Genomic DNA, 23,540 nt, shown 5'->3' on the forward strand with positions numbered 1-23,540 from the left:
TGCTGGGTCAACAGCTGCGCATGCGCAGAGTACAGACACTGCCTTCTGCCCCGGAGTGTGGGCCGGAGAGCCTGCTGGGTCACCAGCTACGCATGCGCAGACTACAGACACTGCCTTCTGCCCCGGAGTGTGGGCTGAAGAGAGCCTGCTGGGTGAAAAGCTGCGCATGCGCAGAGTACAGATACTGCCTTCTGCCCCGGAGTGTGGGCTGGAAAGCCTGCTGGGTTACCACCTGCGCATGCGCAGAGTACAGACACTGCCTTCTGCCCCGGAGTGTCGGCTGGAGAGCCTGCTGGATCTATAGCTGCGCATGCGCAGAGTACAGAAAGTGCCTTCTGCCCCGGAGTGTCGGCTGGAGAGCCTGCTGGGTCAACAGCCGCGCATGCGCAGAGTACAGACACTGCCTTCTGCCCCGAATGTGGGCTCAAGAGAGCCTGCTGGATCAACAGCCGCGCAAGCGCAGAGTACAGACACTGCCTTCTGCCCCGGAGTGTGGGCTGGAGAGCCTTAAGCGCTACCAATGACGGCCCTGGGTATCTGGTTGGCCAGCCCCCGCCCGCCCACGCTGTAGCAGTGGCGCAGACTAGCGCGTGCGCAGTGCGCTCTCTTGAGTTGCATGCACTGGGCCTGGCCTGCCATCTGTGCCGCCTCGAGAGTCGAGAGAGACACCGACACCGACGGCCACATTAAGGTAAAGCGAAAATTAATTCCAATTTGAATTTTTATCCAGCAACCCATTTGCCGAATTGACGTAACGTTTGTTCTTATACCTGCGTGTCTAGCATATCAGGGTCGTAACACAGGCCCACGCAGCCCCCGCGTTGTGGGGGGGCCCCGGCCATGCAGCCAGTAAGCACTTCCCATCCGTCTGGGATGTGAAGTGCTTACATAACTTGTGTTCGGTTCCCCATCATTACACCTCGCGGTGGCCTCTTTTACAAATTAAATAATGCTCCGTGGGTCTTCGCTCTTTTAGGGTGGGGGCATGGGGCTGGTAACCATTGTGAAGCGCATTTCAGCTGAATTAAAAGTGCGCGCGTGAGGCATCCCGGAAATGACTTCAGAGATTGCGTGGCCACCGGCAATCATTTAATTTTGCCTTGTCCTGTTTCCTGCCGCCCATTCGCGCCTGCCACTGGAGCTGCAGGGCAGGCGAGCCTCAGAGGGTGGGGTGGGATGCATCCTCCTGGGGTCATTAAAACGTCTTTTTTATTAATGTCGGTGGTTGCAGCTGCAGGTGGTGGTCATTTAGACTCAGTATTAGGGACTGGCATTTCCTCACGTAACAGAGGGAGAGAGGCCCGAGTCGTCCTGAGGTTATTATCCAGATTGATTTTGCCGTCAGGCAGGCCACACTTTGTCTGGCAATATGTGTTTTGTTTTTCGGTCAGCCATTTGTTTTTAGTTGCAGTTGGGGCCTCACATATGCATATCCTGTTGGGGCCCTCCATGTGCGTTGCACATGGAGCGTTGCACTTGGGGCCCCCTCAAGTTTCGTTACGCCACTGTAGCATATATTGCAGTATTATACCTCAAATTGTACTTTGTTTTCTCTTGTAACCTGCACACTTGTCACTTTTTCCTCCTGTAATGCACTGTTTGCTACCTCATTTATTTTGTTTGCTCACGCACAGCTCTGTGGTCCACATAGGCTCCTGCTGGGTGGTGAAGAGGTACCATTTGCACTCAACTGGAGCCTTATTGAGTTAGGCAGCAAATTATTCACTTACTGTACAGTCGATGCACCTAGTAGTGCAATGAAAACCACTGCAATGTTGTAAAACGGTAATTGCCAAGGCTTATCTTGTAACCGGCGCATTAGGGCTGAAGGTTGTGATATTGGCACTTACTAAATGCATTATATTCACCTTGTCTGAACTAAATCTCATGTAGCTGATGTAAAGTGCTTGGCATACCACTGGAATGCAATTACATATGTAGGCGCTAAATGTGCAGGAGGCCACGCCACGGGCTACTAGTATGGAAACGTTAAAATAACTTAGAAGGAAGAGCAGGAAGTCAGTGCGTTACTTAAAAGAGCGCCGAAATAAGGCGCGAATGAAGCATAGGGTAGCGAGGAGCTGGAGAGGGCTGCGCGCGGGCGGGATGTTGCTGGAGGGGCTGCGGATGCATATGCGGCTTGAAATGACACGCTGCAGGCTGACAGGAAACTAGGCTTGTGGCTTCCGCTTATAGCGATATATTTTGGTAGCTAATGTATGGAATTATCCCTGACAATCCATCAGTCACAGGGCTGTTTATAACCATGCCGCCACTAGCTGAAGACACAGAAAGTAAATCTTTATTTGTCTTTCTTGTGACTGAATGGCGAGGAGTAAAAATAGTCCCCTGTGACTGATATTTTGTCATCAGAAACTGAATCTTTCATGCATGCTCCATCACTAACTCACACCCCCTACTCCTTTATTGCAAAGGTTTTAAAGAAACATGACCTAGGTCTCGATGAACTAACGCGTTTTGCACTCACAGGGCTTTGGTGAACAAAACTGGAGCCAATCCAAGTGCATAACCCACCCAGTGTCATTATGTACTGAAAACAGGAGTCACAAATGGATTTGCACTTCGCAATGCCCGTTTTGCAACTGCTGCCCCATTTGCAGTCACAAAGCATTGAAAGGATACCACCCGCATAATTGGTGGTATATATTTGCAAAGTGGAAGCTGTCCTTGAGAGACAGTTTCCACTTTGGGAAAGTGGCCTGAGGGCATTGAGGGAAGCATTCATCAGTGCAGCCTGCTGCATGCTCCCCTGAAGTTCATTGACCTCATATATAATACTTTTGAGCCAGAGGCTTTCAGTTAGCTCTCTTCATCCTTTGGTCTGCTGTAGTGTCATTCAAATTTTGCTTCTGCAAACAGCCAATGCGTCCTTCTAGTTTAATGTTTTTTTTTCCTTTTACTATTGTTTCCCTTTGTGAGGTGGGTAGATCCCCCACATTGTTGCACGGCTGCTCATGTGTATATTTGTATTTATATCTGCACATTACCCTCTTGCCTCATTATTTTTTCTGTGGTTTTTGGAACATTTTATTACAAAAGTATACACAAGCAGCTAAATTAAAATGAATTTTGAAAATAAGTAAGTAAGCAGCATACTTTGCAACCGGTAATGATATAGGGGTTCTACAGGAGCATAATATAAGCAAAAGCACGAGCTCAGCCTCATAAGACAATATAGGAAAGAAATTAAAGATAGCAAAATAAGTAAAAGAAGATAGATGGATATGGTGATTCAATCATGATTTGTTGTTGGACTTTAATATACGATGCATAGGGGTAGTAGGTGATTGTAGGCTCGTTGATGGAATCTAAAGTCCCTAGGTGGACAGGAGTGGGAACTTAGTAAGCAGCCATAAAGGGTGAGATGGCATTTCACTAGTATTTGCGTATTGTTTAGTAGATGTGGGAAAGTGCCTTATTTTAGATCGTTCCTAAATCTTAGGTATTCTAAAAAGTTGTAAATTATCCTAGGAAACATGTCTCATGGTGTATTAGCTGCTTGGAGTGAGAAGGGTGTCATTTCCCCTCTTGTGGAAAGGGGAGGTGTCTAGATACTGACTCTAGGTTTTGGTCAGGGACATTCATGTCTCATGTAAGCTCAGTAGGTGATTTTGTGGACTATGCCAAGCCCTTCGAAGAAAATCCTCTGAGAAACTGGGGGCTATTGGAGGTGTGACATACGTTACTAAGCTCTGTGGCTGTAAGATGTAGAAGAAGCCTTACTGCTGCCTTTTGTACACGCTGGGTTTTGCACTTGAGTAACAGAGCAAGGCCTACATACAGTCCACTGGATTCTTCTATTTCTGTCACTATGCTGGGTAATATGTGGAGATCTTAATCCTGGAAATTTATGTAAGGTTTTTATTCAGTAGAGTCTTGAGGAAGAAAAAGGATTCTTTCCATATTGTTTTGACGTGTTAACGTGTGAGATGAATAGCTGGATGGAGATAAGGATGGATGGATAGAAGAGTGAGTGTGAGCGTAGCTAGGTGGGGTTGGTCCGCCCCAGGCGGCACTATTTTGGGGACGGGGCTGTCCAGACCTGGACCATGTCATGTATGTGCATGTAACTTCCATGATCGAGGTAACTATTAGCGGCGATACTACGTGTCTCTCGGACCTCTTTCAGGTGCTCGCTGTCCTTTTTCCCGAGCACCCTCCCAGGGGGGCGGCAATCTGAAGGATAGCCCCGGGCGCCACAAGCTCTAGCTACGCCCCTGCTCCTTCAATAACCGAGGGTTTCTTCAATTAAGAGGGATGTCTTTTAATGGCAGCAGTGTACGAAGGGGCAACATTTCTTTCAGTAAACAGGGGTCTGGGGTTCCGAATCCACCAGAGTCCTCCGTCCAAGCAGAGCAGGTAATGGCTGCTTGCCCTCCTGGGCCTAATATGATGAGGGTCTTCGAGCGGAGGATGCACCACTGTGGGACCACCTGACACCAGACGCTGCTGCCGGACCTTCTGTGCGCTTCTGTTCTCTTCGGGGGCGCAGTCTGACCCCACCTTCATGAGTTCACAACTCTCGCCCCTTCCGTGATTGTGAGTGGTAAGTGCACCTGCTCAGGTGGGGGCAGCTTCAGTGGGACGGAGACCCCGCTGTGGTTCTTGAAGGGAGCTATTCATAGGGGCAGGATCGTGGCCACTGAGGTCTAACAAAGGGGTGACTTTCCTTTTTTTTTTTTATTTCTGTAATTTTTTATTGAAAGAAGAGTGTATATATACAAGGTACAGTATGTATACAGGGGTGCAAAGGGATAGACAAGAAGAAACGCCCGGGGGGGGGAGACATAGCAAGTGTAGTACTGGCATTCCGGGCCGGTTACATAGTTATATGAAGATCGCGTGATCTCGATTGTTCATGTCTCAGCTTCCCGCTCATTCCCCCACCCTGTCCCACCCTGTTGGTTCGGTTGGGCTGCGTATTAGATCGTGTGGCCGATGGTTAGTCGTTCATGCGGCCCCTGATTGTCTGTCCCCCCGGCGGCGGGAAAGGAAAAAGAGAAAGTGAGAGGTCGAGGAGTATTGAAGTATGGTTGTGGTATTTGATGGACCAGAGTGCTTGTCCTGGTCAGGGTCTCTTTCTCTCCCCATCTCTCTCTCTCCCTCCCTCCCTCTTTCTCACCTCTCTCTCTGTCTCTCCCTCTCTCTTTCTTCTCTCTATCTCTCTGGGTTTCTGTCTCCCTCCTGCCCCCCTCTCTCTCTCTCTCTCCTTCTCTCTCTCTCACCCTCCCTCTCTATCTTTCTCTCCCATCTCTCTCCCTCTCTCGCCCCCACTATCTATCAATCTCTCACTTCTCTCTATCTCTCTCTCCCTCTCTCTCTCAGGTTCCCTATCTGCATCCTGCCCTGTCTCTCACTTCTCTCTTTATCTCTCAGGGCCCTTTCTTTCTCCTTGCTCACTGAATTATTCTCTTGTTGCAGCCGGCTCCATCTCATGTTCTGGTTGTGTGTAAAGCACATATGTGCCTCGAGGGCGGCACCGCAGCGCTATGGTACAGGACTGTCCAGACAGGGGCCAGGCCTTCATTCGGCTGGTGAAAGCTGCTCTGAGTCGGTTGGAGTTTGCATGTTCCCTTGTCCTCTGGTGGCTGATGCTGGTCCTTGCAGCTTCTTTCAATCAATCGTTAGTTTTGTAGATTTATAGAGCCCTTCTTGTCACCTGTGAGGGTATCCAGGCGCTTCTTGTCACCTGTGAGGGTATCCAGGCGCTTCTTGTCACCTGTGAGGGTATCCAGGCGCTTCGTTCCCTTGTCCTCTGCCTCTCCTCCTCGTTGGTTCATGGCAGTCACAGCAGGTTCTCTGCATCCTTCCTTTATTACAATCGTAAAGTTTGCATCTCATACCCTTGTCATTGCATCTGACGTGTGCACCGAGAGCCTGAGTGACGTCTCACTTTTGAAATGTTTTCTGTGATATTTATTTCATTATCTGGCTCCGTTGTTGGGCGGTTACGGCTCTTCATCTTCGCTCATCTTCCTCTTGCTGCAGTGTGTGCGTCATGATGGAAACATCTGCTTTTGCGGCCCCCCCACCTCGTCTCGACTCTCCCTCACTCTGCCCCCTCCCACTGACTCCCAAAGGCACTCTCTTACATTTCAGTTCATTTATCCACATAATACACTTTCACCGCATAACTATAGGTAACTCAGGAATGGTGCAATGTGGAAGCCGTTAATCTTCTGCTCATTATATCCTTTTATACAACACTGTTCTGGTTTCATTTCATATTTCCTTTTACCAAGAATGTGTTTCCCGGCTTTTTATTGACGTGTCCGTCCTGTCCTTGTGTCGTTAAACAGCAGTGCCTATGAGTGTCTGTTTGTGCGTATGAGTGCTTGTTTGTCCCTATGAGTGTTTGTTTGTGCATGTGAGTGCATGTTTGTGCCTATGAGTGTCTGTATGTGCCCATGAGTGTCTGTATGTGCCCATGAGTGCTTGTTTGAACCTATGAGTGCTTGTTTGTGCATATGAGTGCTTGTTTGTGCCTATGAGTGCTTGTTTGTGCCTATGAGTGTCTGTTTGTGCCTATGAGTGTCTGTTTGTGCCTATGAGTGTCTGTTTGTGCCTATGAGTGTCTGTTTGTGCCTATGAGTGCTTGTTTGTCCCTATGAGTGTTTGTTTGTGCATGTGAGTGCATGTTTGTGCCTATGAGTATCTGTATGTGCCCATGAGTGCTTGTTTGAACCTATGAGTGCTTGTTTGTGCATATGAGTGCTTGTGCCTATGAGTGCTTGCTTGTGCCTATGAGTGCTTGCTTATGCCTATGAGTGCTTGCTTGTGCCTATGAGTGCTTGCTTGTGCCTATGAGTGCTTGCTTGTGCCTATGAGTGCTTGCTTGTGCCTATGAGTGTCTGTATGTGTCCATAAGTGCCTGTGTGTGCCCATGACTGCCTGTGTATTCCTATGAGTGGCTGTATGTTCCTATGAGCGGCTGTGTGCCTATCAGGGCTTGCGTATGCACATGAGTGCCTATGTGTGCCTATAAGGGACAGTGTGTTCCTATGGATGCCTGTGTGTGCCCATTTGTGCTTTTGGATGTCTTTGAGTGCATGTGAGTGACTGTGTGTGTCTACCAGTGCCTGTTTGTGTCTGTGTATGCCTGTGCATTCATATGTGTGTGCCTGTGAGTGCATCAGTGTGCCTGTGAGTGCCCGTGTGTGCTTATGTGTGCGCTTATGTGTGCCTTTCAGTGCCTGTGAGTGCCTGTATGTGCCTATGAGTACCAATGTATGCCAATGTGGGACTGTGTGGTCACAACAATGCCTGTGTGCCCATTTGTGCTTTTGGGTGCTTTTAAGTGCATGTGAGTGGCTGTGTGTGCCTGTGTGTCTACCAGTACCTGTCCGTGTCTGTGAATGCCTTTGCATTCATATGTGTGTGCCTGTGAGTGCCTGTGTGTGCCTGTGTGTGTGCCTTTCAGTGCCTGTGAGTGCCAGTATGTGCCTATGTATGCCTATATGTGACTGTGTGGTCCTATAGATGCCTGTGAGTGGCTGTGTCTGCCTAGATGTAACTGTGCATGCCTAGGAGGGCTTGTGTTTCCCTACGAGTCCCTGTGTGGGCCCCTGTGTGCCTAAGAGTGTTTGTATTTATGTGTTACTGGGCATGCCTGTGTCTTCCTGTGTGTGCCTTTGTGCCTATGACTGCCTGTGTGTGCATATATGTGGCTTTGAGTGCCTATGTGTGCCTCGGTGTGTCTGTGAGAGTCCTTGTATGGCTGGGTATGGCTATGTGTCCCTATGAGTAACTGAGTGACTCTGTGTGCCTGTATGTGCCTATGAGTACCTGAGTGTGCCTATGTGTGCCTCTATGTGCCTCTGTGTATCAGTGTACCCATGTGTGTGCCTATTAGTGCCAGTATGAGCCTTGGTATGCCTGGGTGAGCCTATGAGTGAATAGTTGGTGTGTCTCTGTGTGGCTGGCGTGCCTGTGTGGCTATGAGTGCCTCTGTGTGGCTGTGAGTGCCCGAGTGTGCCTATGTGTGGCTGTGTGTGCCTGTGTGTGCCTATGCATGCTTGTGTATACCTGTGTGTACCTATGAGTGCTTGTGTGTGCCTATGCATGCTTGTTTGTGCCTGTGCATGCATGTGAGCGCCTATGTGTGTCTGTGTGCCTATGAGTGCCTGTGTGCCTCTATGTGCGCATGTTTGCATGTATGTGCTTTTGAGTGCCAGGGGGTTTTGTACCTGTGTGTGCCTATGAGTGCCTGTGTGTCCCTGGAAACAAATGAACAGTGGAATTTGCAGGCTGCGTGAGAATGAATTCAAACACAGGCTTCTGTATGTTAAAGATGTTCTGAGGCGGTGTAAAATGGACACACACCATCACGTTTGCTACTGAGTGTGCATTTGTCTGCTCTGCACTGCTATGTAGTTGTTCCTGAATGGTGTGTGGTTGTTCATGTCTGGTGTGTGGTTGTCCCTGTCTGGCATGTGGTTGTCCCTGTCTGGCATGTGGTTGTCCCTGTCTGGCATGTGGTTGTCCCTGTCTGGCATGTGGTTGTCCCTGTCTAGTGTGTGGTTGTCCCTGTCTGGTGTGGTTGTCCCGGTCTGCAGGCTGGTGTGGTTGTCCCGGTCTGCTGTGTGGGTGGTTGTCCCTGTCTGGTGTGTGGTTGTCCCTGTCTGGCATGTGGTTATCCCTGTCTGGCATGTGGTTGTCCCTGTCTGGCATGTGGTTGTCCCTGTCTAGTGTGTGGTTGTCCCTGTCTAGTGTGTGGTTGTCCCTGTGTGGGTGGTTGTCCCTGTCTGGTGTGTGGTTGTCCCTGTCTGGTGTGTGGCTGTCCCTGTCTGGTGTGTGGATGTCCCTGCCTGGTGTGTGGCTGTCCCTGTCTGGTGTGTGGATGTCCCTGTCTGGTGTGTGGTTGTCCCTGTCTGGGGTGTGGCTGTCCCTGTCTGGGGTGTGGCTGTCCCTGTCTGGGGTGTGGCTGTCCCTGTCTGGGGTGTGGCTGTCCCTGTCTGGTGTGTGGTTGTCCCTGTCTGGTGTGTGGTTGCCCCTGTCTGGTGTGTGGTTGTCCCTGTCTGTGGTTGTCAATGTCTGGTATGTAGCTGTCCCTCTCTGGGGTGTGATTGTCCCTGTCTGGTGTGTGGTTGACCCTGTCTGGTATGTAGATGTCCCTGTCTGGTGTGTGGTTGTCCGTCTGGTGTGTGGCTGTCCCTGTCTGGTGTGTGGTTGTCCCTGTCTGGTGTGGTTGTCCCTGTCTGGTGTGTGGTTGTCCCTGTCTGGTGTGTGGTTGTCCCTGTCTGGGGTGTGGTTGTCCGTGTCTGGTATGTGGAGGTCCCTGTCTGGTGTGTTGTTGTACCTGTCTGGGGTGTGGTTGTACCTGTCTGGTGTTTGGTTCTCCCTGTCTGGTGTGTGTTTGTCCCTGTCTGGTGTGTGTTTGTCCCTGTCTGGTGTGTGGTTGTCCCTGTCTGGTGTTTGTTTCTCCCTGTCTGGTGTTTGTTTCTCCCTGTCTGGTGTTTGTTTTTCCCTGTCTGGTGTGTGGTTGTCCCTGTCTGGTATGTAGATGTCCCTGTCTGGTGTGTGGTTGTCCCTATCTGGGGTTTGGATGTCCCTGTCTGATGTGTGTTTCTCCCTGTTTGGTGTATGGTTGTCCCTGTCTGGGTTGTGATTCTCCCATAGAGCAGAATCTCAGATTTTTGTTTATTGCACTTGAGCTGTGCAACCGCCAGCCATTTAAAGAAGAAAACTAGGCACTGTTGACGGAATCTGATGTTTTGTCCCAGGTAAACAACAACTGAGTATCGTCCGCATAGGCCATCATCTTAGCCCCAAGCCCCTCTGCCAGATATAACAATGGCGTAACATAAATGTTTAAGAGGAGAGGGCTAAGGGAGGAGCCCTGCGGGACTCCAGAAGTAATCAGCTGAGGGGAGGAGGAGAAAGGAGGGAGCCAAATGTGCTCAACCTGCTCCTCCTGGAAAGACCTAAGCCAACCCCAACCAGCTCCCGACACACCATTCTCTGCTAGTCGGGCCAAGAGAAGAGCATGTGGGACCGTGTCAAACGCCGCCGAGAGGTCCAGCAAGATTAGTGCTGCCCTCCCGCCGGTGTCGAGGCACTCCCGGAATGCTTCAGCCACCTCTATTAAAACAGCCTCAGTGCTGTGAGAGGCTCGAAACCCTGATTGAGCAGGTTGCAGAAGTGCCTCAGTCTTCACATATTCTGTAAGTTGTTTATTGACCACCTTCTCACAGACCTTGGCAATAGCCGGAAGGAGGGAGATAGGCGGATAGTTACCCGGGTTAAGGGGATCCAGATAAGGTTTTTTAAGAAACGGCAAGATCTTCGCCTGCTTCCACCCCTGAGGAACAGCCACTGTCTGGAGAGACAGATTGACAATGAAGTTCACCTCTGTATGTACACTGCTGCCAAAAGCCTGGCAAGGCAGGAGTCCGAAGGAGAACCCGACTTGAGCCCCCTGAGGATTTTAAGAGATTCCAGGGGGTTGACTGCTCTAAATGCTGACAGAGAGCAAGTGGAAGCAGCAGGTTGCACCGCCAAAGGCCCCTCAAGGCAACCATTACCAGAAAGAAATGTAGCCTGGATGGCCTGAATTTTATCTCTGAAACAGCATGAGAGGGTGTTACACCAGGCGAGAGAAGATGGAGTCACACTCGCTTGAGCCAACGGTGACATAAAACTCTCCACTATGGCAAAGATTTCTTTAGCGTTATTCCTGGTAGAATCAATGCAAGCTGCAAAGAATTGCCCTTTAGCTACGGCAATAGCATCAGAGTAGATTTTTTGCATTGCTCTAAACTTCCTCTTGACTATGGGACAGTAACCACTCCTGCGCCAAGCTCGCTCCAAAATCTTGCAATCATGCTTAGCAGCTTTAAGAGTCAAGTTGAACCAGGGTTTAGAGGGCGCACCTCTGGCAGGTCTGACGGGCCGAAGAGAGGCTACAGAATCAGCCGCCCTCGCCACCCAACCAGTAAACCCCGACTTACACTCCTCCAATTCACCTGACAAGATGGGCCTAGAAAGATCCAGAGCTTGTTTGAATTCCAGAGGATCAATTTTTCCAAAGGCTGGCTTCTGGTAGGAGCGCACCTGTGTCTCTGTGCTAGATACCATCCAAAAGAAATAGGATATAAAATGATCGGACCAGGACACCGGGCAAGGATCCCTTAAGGAGATGGGGAAATTGGAACAAATCGGGTCCAATGTATGGCCTGCCTGATGAGTAAGAAGGCTGACATGCTGACTGAGTTGAGCCAGTTGTAATATATCCAGCAGGTCAATCACCTCCCTGGTATCAGGTCGATCCAAATGGAAATTAAAGTCCCACAGAGCCATATGGTGGGAAAACCTTGCCGCCCTAGAGAGGATAGCATCCCCACAGGTCTGGAGAAATGGACCCACAGGACCAGGGAGCCTATAGATCAGGGAGGCTCCCAAGGCAAAGTGGGGTGAAAAGCAGATGCTAAAATCAAGCACCTCAAAGCCTGCCCATGCAGTAGTGTCCCCCAAACAAAATTGTCCAGGGGTACAGAGGAGGAGAGGCCTGTCCATGGGTGCAGAGGAGAAGGGGCCTGTCTAGGGGTGCAGAGGAGGAGAGGCCTGTCCAGGGGCAGAGGATGAGAGACCTGTCCAGGGGTGCAGAGGATGAGAGACCTGTCCAGGGGTGCAGAGGAGGAGAGGCCTGTCTAGGGGTGCAGAGGAGGAGAGGCCTGTCCAGGGGCAGAGGAGGAGAGGCCTATCCAGGGGGCAGAGGAGAAGGGGCCTGTCTAGGGGTGCAGAGGAGGAGAGGCCTGTCCAGGGGCAGAGGATGAGAGACCTGTCCAGGGGTGCAGAGGAGGAGACGCCTGTCTAGGGGTGCAGAGGAGGAGAGGCCTGTCCAGGGGCAGAGGAGGAGAGGCCTGTCCAGGGGGCAGACGAGAAGGGGCCTGTCCAGGGGTGCAGAGGAGGAGGAGAGGGGTGCAGAGGAGGTGAGGCCTGTCCAGGGGGCAGAGGAGGTGAGTGTGAGAAGTTGGCCTGGCATATGCTGTTCACTAGTTATAGTGGGAATCATGCACCAGTCCAAACAACCCTTATTGATTATAGATTAAAGACAACCTTTATTGAAAGCTGTCCTAGTGGTAGCTATGGAGAGCAGCCTTCAGGCTAAGTCGTGAAGGAATATAAAGCAGCTTGTTTTACCAGTCTATAATCTCTTGAATGACCAAATGAGAACCACACCAGGTATATATATAAAATATATATATTTATTCTAAAACACACCCCTTAGTCTCTTTATGAGGCTAGAAGTCGAAGTACACAAGATACAAGCCAAATACTCACAGTAAATAGCACAGTTTACGATAGGTCCCAGGGGGGGACCAAACCATATACTAAAATAGTGGTATAAGAACCACGACTTGACTGGACACAAGGCCTAGAGCCTGTAGAATCGCTGGGCCCCTTTGGAACCACCCAAGGTAGTGACACAGGGAACCTACGGGGAACGCATGCAGAGTGGGAACACAGCGGCAAGTGCTGTTAGCTTCTATGGGGAAAGTCACAGTTGGAAATTTTACGTTTAGGGACACTTAGAAGTTGACTAGAAACAAACCCTTTTGGACTTAGATGGTTCTAGGGCCGACACCCACGGGAGCACTAGAGTACTCGAATTACCTAACCCAGGAAAGCCGGGGGCATAGGTGCCAAATGGTGTTGGGTTGCGTTGTTGTTTTCAATGGCGAGTTGCCGCAAAGTGCTGCTGCCGGGAAGAGTAGAAGTGTCTGAAGAGATCCAAGCCTGGATAGAAGAATAGAAGAACCAGAAAGCAGAGGGGATAGCGTCTGGGTCACTTGCCAGTGACCAGGGGCACGATAGTCGAATGCCCACTGATGTCGGGTGCTTCAGGTGAGATGAGGGGAAGCTTGACTCTTCAGCCACGAGGACTGGACACTTCTCCTCTTCACAGCAGTAGCACTTTGCAGCAACTCGCCATTGAAAACGACAACGCGACCCAACACCATTTGGCACCTCCCTCCCTGGGGGAATGTCCTCACCCAACCCACTCAGCCAGGAATCTGGGCGTACTTATAGATACGGCCCTCTCCTTTGACCTTCAGGTCAATAGAACAGTGTCCACCTGCTGTGCCATCATCCGGACGCTGAAAAAGATTGCCCCGTATCTGTCGCCTGATGCCCTTAAACAGTCAACAGTTGCCCTGGTCTCTTATGCGCTCTATGGCGGCATCAACAAGAAGTCTCTCCATCGCCTCCAGATGGTCCAAAATGTCGCAGCCAGGATGGTCCTGAACCTCCCTAGGCTTGCATCTGCAACCCAGGCCAGGAAAGAGCTCCATTGGCTACCTATACAAGCCAGGATCTCTTTCAAGCTGATATGCATGGCCCATAGAGCAGTTTTTGGATCAGGTTCTGAAGGTACTAGGTCTCTTGTCAGCCCCTATACCCCTAGCAGAACCCTACGCTCGGCCTCTAGAAATCTTCTCTCTGTTCCCAGATTTAAAAAGGCGAAGTGGGGAGGAAGAGCCTTCTCCACCATGGTCCCGAAACTATGGAATTCTCTCCCCCCTGAACTCTCCAGTCAACCCTCAATGGGGATTTTCCGCAAACCTTTAACCGCATCGCTGCTGCGGTGATTTTTGCGCTGTGCGGCTGTTTTTCCTTTTCCGCTTTACATGACGAGCTCAGCTCGTCATCAGCACACGCCACCCGTGGCTGATGACGAGCTGAGCTCGTCATCAGCATCGAAGGGGTTAAAGACCTGGCTCTTTTCTCAGGCTTACTAATTCGTGGTTTCTGCCTCTCTGATACTGTATGTTTGTTTTTCTCCTGCGCCTTGATGCCCTCTGGGCTAAGTTTGCGCATTATAAGACTCCCCTTCATTCATTCATTCTTTTATTACTCGATTAGCCCTCTCTACCTTTCCATTAACCTTTGGACAATGCAATGGTGTGCGTATGTGGGCTATTGACAAGCCCTTAAGAAAGTCCTTTCTTTCCTCCGACACCAACTGGACGCCATTGTCCGTGACTATGGTAGAGAGAATTCCCTCCTTAGAGAATACGTCACTCAAGAAAACAATAAGGGACTTCGTGTTGATTTTGTTCACAAATTTGTAAGTAATTCAGTTTGAATATTCATCAATGAGCACTAATAAGTACCAATCCTGAGGTCCCTCTACATGTGTAGAACAAGTGATGTCAAAACCTAGTTAGTCCCAAGGAGACTTAGGGATCTAAACTGGAATGAGAGGGGTGTGCCTGGGTGTTCTGGATTTATCACTCATTCCACATGCATAACAGTCTTTCACTTTTTCTTCCATTAACTGATCCATTCCAGGGAACCAATATTCAGACCTTAATCTTGCCTTGCAGAGACTCCTCCCCAAATGCCCTTCATGTGTAAGATCTATTATTTGGAATCTCAGTCCATCCGAAGGAACTATTTTCCCTGACTTGAGAAGAAACTTCCCCTCAATCGATAGGTCTTCTCTTACGTTCCAAAATGGTTGTATTTCCCCTGGAAGTTCTTTACATTTGTTAGGCCAACCATTGATGACATATGATTTCACTTTGCTGATGATCTCATCATGCTCCATTTGAAAGTCCCACTGGTCTTTTGCTACAGCTGGAAGCCTTACCTCCAGCACCCCTCCGTTACCTGTGGATTCAACACTTTCCTTTTCCACTGGTGCCCTTGATAGAAAATATGCTACTTTATTCTGTTGGCCAGGAGCATTCACCATTTTGAAATTGAATCCTTGTAGCTCTAATGCCCATTTTTCAATGGGGGGGGGGTCATGTTCTCCATATCCTTTTAGTGAACAAGGACAATAGGGGTTTGTGATCCTTATATACTTCAAATGGTAGGCCCCATACATAGAAACTGAAGTGTTTTATTGCCCAAAAAACAGCCAACGCCTCTTTTTCTACTGTAGAATAATTTGATTCAGCCCCTGTCAGTGTTCTAGAGTTGAAAGCCACCACATTCACCTTCTTGTCAATCCTCTGTGATAGTGTTGCTCCAATGCCTTTACCACTTGCATCTGTGGAAATAATGGTGTCTTTATCCACATTGAAGTTCCCAATGAACAGGGCAGAAATGACGGATTCCTTTATGCTCTCTAATGCTTCTTTTTGTTCTTTGCTACAAATGAACGCTGTGTCTTTTTTACGAGATCTCTGAGAGGTTGAGATAGCATTGCAAAATGTCTGATATACTTGGCCATATATTCAGCCAAACCTAGGAATGACAGAATTTCCTATTTACACGTTGGGGTAGGTGCTCTTCTCACAGCTTCAACGAGATCTATCTTAGGTTTTATGCCCTCCTCAGAGATCGTGTGTCCTAGATAGCCCACAGATGTAAGACCTAGTTTACATTTGCTTTCTTTTGTAGTGAACCCTACCTCTCTGTCTTTTGAGGACCATACCAGCATTAGGATTGTGTTCTGTTTCACTTGAACCAAAGATGAAAATATCGTCCTGAAAACACATAGTCTTGGGGCAATCTTTAAGTACATGTTGCATTGCACGTTGAAATGTTGAAGCTGCAGACGCCAACCCAAATGGCATCCTCAAGAATTTGTAGTTGCCAAATGGGGTGGTGAATGCTGTCAAAGGTTGAGATTCAGGATGTAACTTGATTTGATAATAGGCCGAGGAAAGATCAAGAACACAAAAACATTTTGGTCCTGTGTAGTACTCAGCATTTTATTGATCCTCGGTAAAGGATGTCTCTCGGGGGAGTGTCCTGACCTGCTTGCAGGCCAGGTCACTTCCACGCTGCCGCACAGCTCCACCTGAGTGTCTGCGCCTCCTTTGCTGACGCTGACGCTCCGCCGTGAGTTCATCCCCGATGTCTGCCTTGCATTTGTAATACTTTGCTTCCTGTATTTTTGTGCCTGTACATTTTATTGTTGCGCCCCTGTAGGGTTCCGTTGCCCCCGCCTCGGCCCGTTGTCCCCTCCCCTCTTCTGTTCACCCCCTCTGCCTGTTACCTGCCGCTGCTCCCCTGCGGCTCCGCCCGCCTTGATTCCAATTCGCCACCCCGCTCCCACCTCCCAGCTGCTCCTCCCTCCCCGCCTTAAATGGCGACCGCTGCGCGACAGCAGGAGTGACCCCTGACCCTGCTTGCAGGCCAGGTCACTTCCCCGCTGCTGCACAGCTCCACCTGAGTGTCTGCGCCTCCTTTGCTGCCGCTCCGCTGTGAGTTCATTCCTGCTGTCTGCCTTGCATTTGTAATACTTTGCTTCCTGTATTTTTGTGCCTGTACTTTCTATTGTTGCGCCTCTGTAGGGTTCCGTTGCCCCCGCTTCGGCCCGCTCCCCCCTCCCCTCTTCTGTTTACCCCCTCTGCCCGTTCCCCGCCTTTGCTCCCCTGCGGCCCGCCCCCCTCGATTCCCATTCTCCACCCCGCTCCCACCTCCCAGCTGCTCCTCCCTCCCCGCCTTAAATGGCAGCCGCTGCGCGACAGCAGGAGTGACCCCTGACCCTGCTTGCAGGCTAGGTCACAGCTCCACCTTTGCTTCCACTGCCGCTCCGCCGTGAGTTCATCCCGCTCTCTGCCTTGCATTTGTAATACTTTGCTTCCTGTATTTTTGTGCCTGTACTTTCTTTTGTTGCACCTCTGTAGGGTTCCGTTGCCCCCACCTCGGCCCGTTTTCCCCCCCTCTTCTGTTTACCCCCTCTGCCCATACCCTGCCGCTGCTCCCCTGCGGCCCCGCCCCCCTCGATTCCCATTCTCCACCCCACTCCCACCTCCCAGCTGCTCATCCCTCCCTCCCCGCCTTAAATGGGGGACGCTGCATGGCCATGCCTCTGGCTTGCCAGAGGCAAGCCTGTCTGCGCCCGTGCATGCCTGGACCGTGCCCAGTGCCAGAACCCTTGGCCCCCGCGAACACCACAACACCAGAACACCAGAATACACTATGATGCCAGCACCCTCCACTCACTCAATGCCGGCTGAATACACACCTGCTTCCAGGCCACCCCGAAACTGACCCACGGACCCTTCTCCTGCTGCACCTGCAGCTTGACCTGCGATAGAACCACCAAATCTCCACGGACTGGACCCAACCACCTCCGTTGCATACTCCTCAACACCCGCTCCGCACGTAAACACGCTGTCGAGCTCTGGGATCAGTTCGACACCTCCGCCCCAGATGTGGCCTTCCTGACCGAGACCTGATGGAACGACTCCTCAGCGCCTGACATCGCCATAGCCATCCCGGACGGCTACAAGATCACCCCCAGCGATTGCGCTAACGGAGTCGGAGGAGGAATAGCCATCATCCACAAGTCCACCCTCAGAATCGCGGGCACACAGATGACACCCTCAACACCGCCGAACACCTGCACTTCCGGATCCACACCGACCCCAACACCACCCTCAGAGGAACACTCATCTACAGACCCCCCGGACCCCAGGCTCAGTTCAGCGACTCCATCGCTGACCTCGCCAGCACCCACGCACTCGCCTCCACGGACTACATCCTCCTCGGGGACCTGAACTTCCACCTTGAAAACAACAACGACGCCAACTCCGCCACCCTGATGGCCAACCTCGGCCTCAGACAACTCGTCACCGCACCCACCCACGCCGCCGGGCACACGCTGGACCCCGTCTTCTGCACAAGCGCCCATGTTACCTTCCACCACACAACCGAACTCCACTGGACCGGCCACCGCTGCATCCATTTCACCTTCAAGAAACCAACCACACACCACCGCACCCAACAACTACCTCGCCGCTGCTGGAGCAAAGCCACCGACGACCGTCGGTTCACCCTCGCCCAGAAACCCACCCAGCAACCCCACCAACCCAGACGCCGCAGCCCGCAACCTCAGACAGTGGATCGACGACTGCGCCAACACCCTCGCCCCGCTCAAGAAACCCTCCAACAGCCATGCCAGCAATAGAACCATCTGATTCACAGACTAGCTCCAGACCTCCAAACGCGCATGCCGGAAACTGGAGAAGACATGGCTCCACGAATGCACACCGGACAACCACGCAGCCCACAAGGACGCCACCGTGAAGACATCACCACCTCATCAGACTAGCCAAGAGATCCTCCTTTAAAAACCGGCTGGACAACAACGCACACGATAGCAAAGAGCTCTTCAGCATCGTAAAGGAACTCTGCAACACCAGCGCCACCACCAACGACATCCCGCCCTCACAAGAACTGTGCGACTCAGTAGCCATCTTCTTCCACTGCAAGATCGCTGACATCCACGACAGCTTCAACACCATGGCCGCTTGACTACAGACACCACCTCCCCTGCGAACACCACCAGCACCAACCGCCTGACCTCCTGGTCCATCATCAATGACAACGAGACACGCAAGATCATGAACTCCATCCACTCAGGATCTCCGTCAGACCCGTGCCCACACCACGTAGAAAACAAAGGAGACGCAGCCATCGCACCCCAACTACGGAAGGTCATCAACATCTCCTTCGAAACAGCGACATTCCCGGAAAGCTAGAAGCACGCCAAAATCAATGCCCCCCTTAAGACCCCAAAGCGGACCCCAAGGACCTCAAGAACTTCCGGCCCATCTCCCTGCTCCCGTTCCCGGCAAAGGTCATTGAGAAAATCGCCAACATTCAATTGGCCCGTCACCTGGAAGACAACATCTTGGACCCGTCCCAGTTCGGTTTCAGACGCAACCACAGCACTGAGACAGCCCTCATCGCCGCCACAGATGACATCAGGCACCGACTAGACAACGGTGAAACATCAGCCCTCATCCTCCTGGACCTGTCGGCCTCCTTCGACACGGTATGCCAATGCACACTCGAGACACGCCTCATAGAAGCCGTAATCCAAGAGAAGGCCCTGAACTGGACCACGTCCTTCCTCTCAGGCAGAACCCAGAGAGCCCACCTCCCACCCTTCCAATCCGTTGCATTCCGAGGTAGTGCACATATCCAGCAAAATGTGAGAGCTGCAGACTAACATTCTGGATGAGATTTTGTTGTAACCAAAGTTCTGTAGTGACAATTTTATTACTAAGCAGAAGAAAATCAAAATAAAAATAATGATGGCTCAGACAACATTTTTCCAAACGGGTGTCGAAATTGGTTCTCACGGATTGCATTCTCGTTTTGATTCTGGGTTTGTTTGAGGTGGGAATTTGGATATGCACGGTGTTGGTGTGCAGAGTAATGATGTTCAGTATGTGGAAGGAGGAAATGTTGTCCCTCTGGGTCCGGGCCGGACTGGGAACCCAAACCAGGCCTGACAATTTTGGCGGCCCAGATCCCTACCCCTTTTGTTGCAGGGGGTGATATAGCAGCACCACAGCAAAACCAGCCCCCAGTGACCAATATGTTTCCCAGCACTGAACAATCGTCCCCCACTCTTCCAGCCCCCCGGGGAAACCCTGAAGCCCGTTGCGGCCGGTCCGGCCCTGCGTAGGGTATAGGTTTTACTGACAGTGGCAATTTAAATACCTCAAACACTAATGTGCAGAATATGAGATGCTCCTTGCAATGTTTGCAGGAACCTGGGAAACTGGAACATGAATCAGATGGCACAGAATGGGATGTCACAGTGGGAAACATCCTTTACAACGCAACTTTTACCACGCAGTGCCTTTACATCGCAACTATTACAATGCATGTCATTACAATGCATTGCGCTGGGGGGCGCTCTAGGATAGGGATTCGATTTAATTTACTATCCAACAACTTCCCTACTATCCACGGGGACTGGAGTTGGAATAGTAAATTAAACTATTCACTATCCAGCACCCCTCAACGCTATGCGTTGTAACAGCATGCGTTGTAAAACCTGCGATATAAAGGCATGCGTGGTAAAAGCATGCGTTGTGATGTCATACATCCGTCACAGTCAATGGTTCCAGCCCAACTGGCCTCTGTGCCGAGCATGCAGAATCAAAGGCAGATATATTGGAACATGCCTTCAGTCCCGATGGTCCCACAGCCCAGTGCAGAATAGAACGCCAAGTTCTCAACAAATTTAAGACTTCAATAAAATCCTTTTTGATTAATAATGATTTTCCACAACTTTCATATACACTAGGAGTTTCTACTGGAGTGAATCAGACACAATGACGGTGCCTGAGATGGGAGAAGGATTGCATGCTTGGGGCAGTCCTAGAGGTCACCCAGAGTGGCCCTTTTGTAGAAGAAGTAACTGGGAATCCCGCATCACTTTTAATCAATAAATGTGCCTCCCGTTCCACAGTCAGACTGACGGGAGCGCCCAACCCACCCCTCTGGGGAAAGGAGTCCAAGTTGTAGGCATTTCTAATAAATAACTAATAGGCTGTCAGAAAATGTTCCCGTACAAATTGGGTCAATGATGAATGGCACAAACATAAACTGTGATTAAGAGCCAGTTATTATGTTAGGGAATAACCTTGTAAAATAACTTGTGGCTTTTAGGGGAAGAGTCACAATTCATTATTCATTTTGTAGGTGTGGTTTATTAAATTACATTTTGTTGTGCCATGTTTTCATGAATATTCATTGGTTGCTGTCATTTTTACCTCATCATGAACCATGTCAATAATGCGTTCTCTCTGTCTAAAAACGTATAAACTGTACTGTTTTGGGATATTTGCTGGAATTGTTTTATTTTACACTTTTCCTAAAGTCAGACTACATGTCAATCCTCTTACTGATTTTGTACTTAAGAACGTTTCCTTGATTTTTAACTAGGCCATTTCTATGTCTGTTTGCTATTTGATATTATAGAAAAACGTTTTCTTATTTCTTAGCACACATTTGTTGTGGTGGTCTGTCAATTGACTTTACAGATAGTTATTTCTGATTCTGGCCCCTCCTTCTGAGACGCCAGTGACACTGCGAGCTACGGGAGGAGGAAGGGGGGAGGCTCTTGTGTGCCCTGCAGGCTCTATCTTCTGCCTTCTCCTGCCCAATCCATATATTTCGGAGAGGCAGAGGTCTAGTTCTTGGGTTGCCGTCCTATAGGGCTCACAAGACACTGACCCTCCGTATCACACCTTTAAATAATTTATAAATTGAAAGCGCCAACACATTGATGCCTTGTTGCTTCCAATGCTCAGCATTTGAACTCTGCATCAGCTTGAGCTTGAATTGTAGTTGCTCAGAGAACATGGTTTGGAACAATCTAAGAGTCTCGTTGAATTATCTATGAACGGTGGACAGAATTTAACATGCCTTTTGTGAACCAGATTGTTTTGATTTGCAAGTTTCATGGGATCTAAATGGAAAGATGGGGGTTATGAAGACGTGGACTGGGTTGTTGGGGTTTGTTCTCTGAGACTGTGGGTGCACTCTATATTCACAGAGACCTTTTCCAGCAGAGTATTGTGGTTGTTGAACCAAAAAAAGTATTTATTCATAACCAGAGTTGCTTGACAATGGCCTCCAGAGAACAAGAGATTCTTTTGTTTTGGAAGTTCAGGACGGTTATTTGGAAGACGGGATGAAGTATGATCGTCTGAAGCAAAACTATTTCTTTACTTCCTTTCAAGGTATTCTGGGATCACCAAGTAGTGCAGCGTGGCTGCCACCCTTGGAGGAACAACATATAATATAACTTTCAGGTAAGGATTCCTATAACTGTAAGTTTCCTTTTCCCCTGTTTCTTCTTTCTCTATTCCCTTTGTTGAACTGTGTTTAAAAATGACCATCAAGACTCCATTCTGTGTTGCCATGCTCTCGGCAAACCTGATAAGGAATTGCTTTCTGTGACTCTGTTGAACCTAGCTTAACCCCCTGCTCCTCGTGGTTGAGCCTCCTGAAAAGCTGCTCGTGCACCTTGTCCCCCGGTTGCATCAGAGGTTCAGCCACTTCCTGTCAGCTGTTGGTAATTCAGCCTCTCATGACCAGCCACTGTGACTTGTGACCACCATCTGTGTCCTGAAAACAAAGGCTGTGTGTATTGCGCCAGCAGCAGCAGGCGCTCTGTGACTGCACCTTGTGACGGAAGACAGAGGCTGTGTGTGTTGTGTAAACAGAAACAGATGCTCTGTGACTACGCCATGTGAGCACGGAAGTCAGACCAACACCACCTGAGGGACATGCTCCTTTACCACGAGTGTGCCACCCGAGGCTGATGAAACACGAAGCCTAACTAAAACTGGACAGATGAGAAACTCGCATTGTGTAAGGGGGGTTGCCAGTACTATAAATATGTGTAAGCTGTGAAGGAAAACAGCAGTCTCCGTAGAATTGTCTTTGTACCATTCTGGGACCTCTGTCCTTAGCTCGAGCTAATAAATGACTTGCTTCCCTCCACGGCTGGTTGTCCTGGTCTCTTTTGGTAATGTATGATTGATGCAAGAAGGACCTGTAGATTCAAGGCGTTTCCCTGCGCCACTGGCTTTGACTTCCCTAGTGGGGGTGGGGGGTCTCCAAAAGCCAGTTCTACACCTTTCTTGATCTCTTTTTTGTTTTTGTCTCTTCAGCTTCAATATTTTACTCCCTCTGTGCACTATTCTTGTTGTTATCAAACTTCTGATAATCACCTGATGGAGTCACATTCCTCCTGGAACGTGTTGGGAGTGTAGTGCAGGTCCAGTTCCTTTTTAGGTCAGTTTTGCCCCCCAGTTCCTTAACTATTGGCACATTAGTCCCCTCCTCTACAACACGTGATACTATAATCCCTCTGTTTGTCTTTCAGCGTTGTTTCTCTTTGGATCTGACTTCCATCTCTTTACATCCTACCATCCTACCCTTTTCTGTCTTATCTACTACAAGCAAAAGACACAGTACATGTGTGTGGACACACATGCACACAGGGCTTGCTTTAGGGTGGTGTGGCCGGTGGAGCTGCACCTGGTGCTGACCTTGGGGGCACTGTGTTTAGATATAACTTATGGGTTCACAAGCATCTGCTGCACAGTTTCCTGTGCTGGAACATGTGGTGAGAGTGGAAGATAGCCTTTTTCTCTTTCTTCTGTTTTGTGTTTTCCTTATCTAGACCCTTTTTCATTTCCTTTACTGTTGTGCTGTTTTTTTCTCTTTTTCAGGTGTTGCAGTGCCCTGGTCCTGTCGAAGGAGCATGATGAGCTCTGGGCCACCAAGTAAGTCCTTATCATCCGCACAATTTGAAAGGGTGAATTCCACTGAGCTAACTGGACACAGCGTCTGTCTATGGTGGCATTTAAAGCACTGAGTGCAACAAGGCCAATTCCTTTGTTCCTAGATCACTGGAAAAAGGAATAGATGAAGAGTCTAGGTGGGCAGGGTTAGTAAATAACATCTGATAATTCATTAAAAGTATTACAAATATCTCATTTGATGCCAGCCTTTGCCACAGAAATTGTAAATTGATAGTGTTGGCTGCTTCTGAGAATCGGTGTCACAATATATGTGCAACTTGAGTTTCTTTCTTAAATATTAATTACGTTTGCTCTCACATCCTTGAGTTCCAGTGATCCAAAGCTCCCGATCTACAGTGTTCCGAGCTGTTTCACCACTATCAGAAATGATACTCAACTGATTTCCTAGCTTGTTTTTGTCAATACATTCTTTGTGCAAAGTATAAGGTCACAAATATTTTTTCTTTGTGTTCATTTACAATCTCTGACTCCGTT

At 49.6% G+C, this 23,540-nt stretch overlaps 1 long non-coding RNA gene across 1 annotated transcript; it reads left to right on the top strand.

Annotated features, from left to right (window-relative positions):
* Positions 1-656: 656 nt before the first annotated feature.
* Positions 657-23,027, top strand: LOC147738032 (uncharacterized). The gene is made up of 3 exons (XR_015299413.1): positions 657-691; positions 21,474-21,545; positions 22,974-23,027. It is a non-coding gene; the product is annotated as an uncharacterized LOC147738032 (long non-coding RNA).
* The last annotated feature ends 513 nt before the right edge of the window (positions 23,028-23,540 follow it).

This window comes from Lissotriton vulgaris, chromosome 1_1, assembly GCF_964263255.1.
Source record: "Lissotriton vulgaris chromosome 1_1, aLisVul1.2, whole genome shotgun sequence".
Classification (NCBI taxonomy): domain Eukaryota; kingdom Metazoa; phylum Chordata; class Amphibia; order Caudata; family Salamandridae; genus Lissotriton; species Lissotriton vulgaris.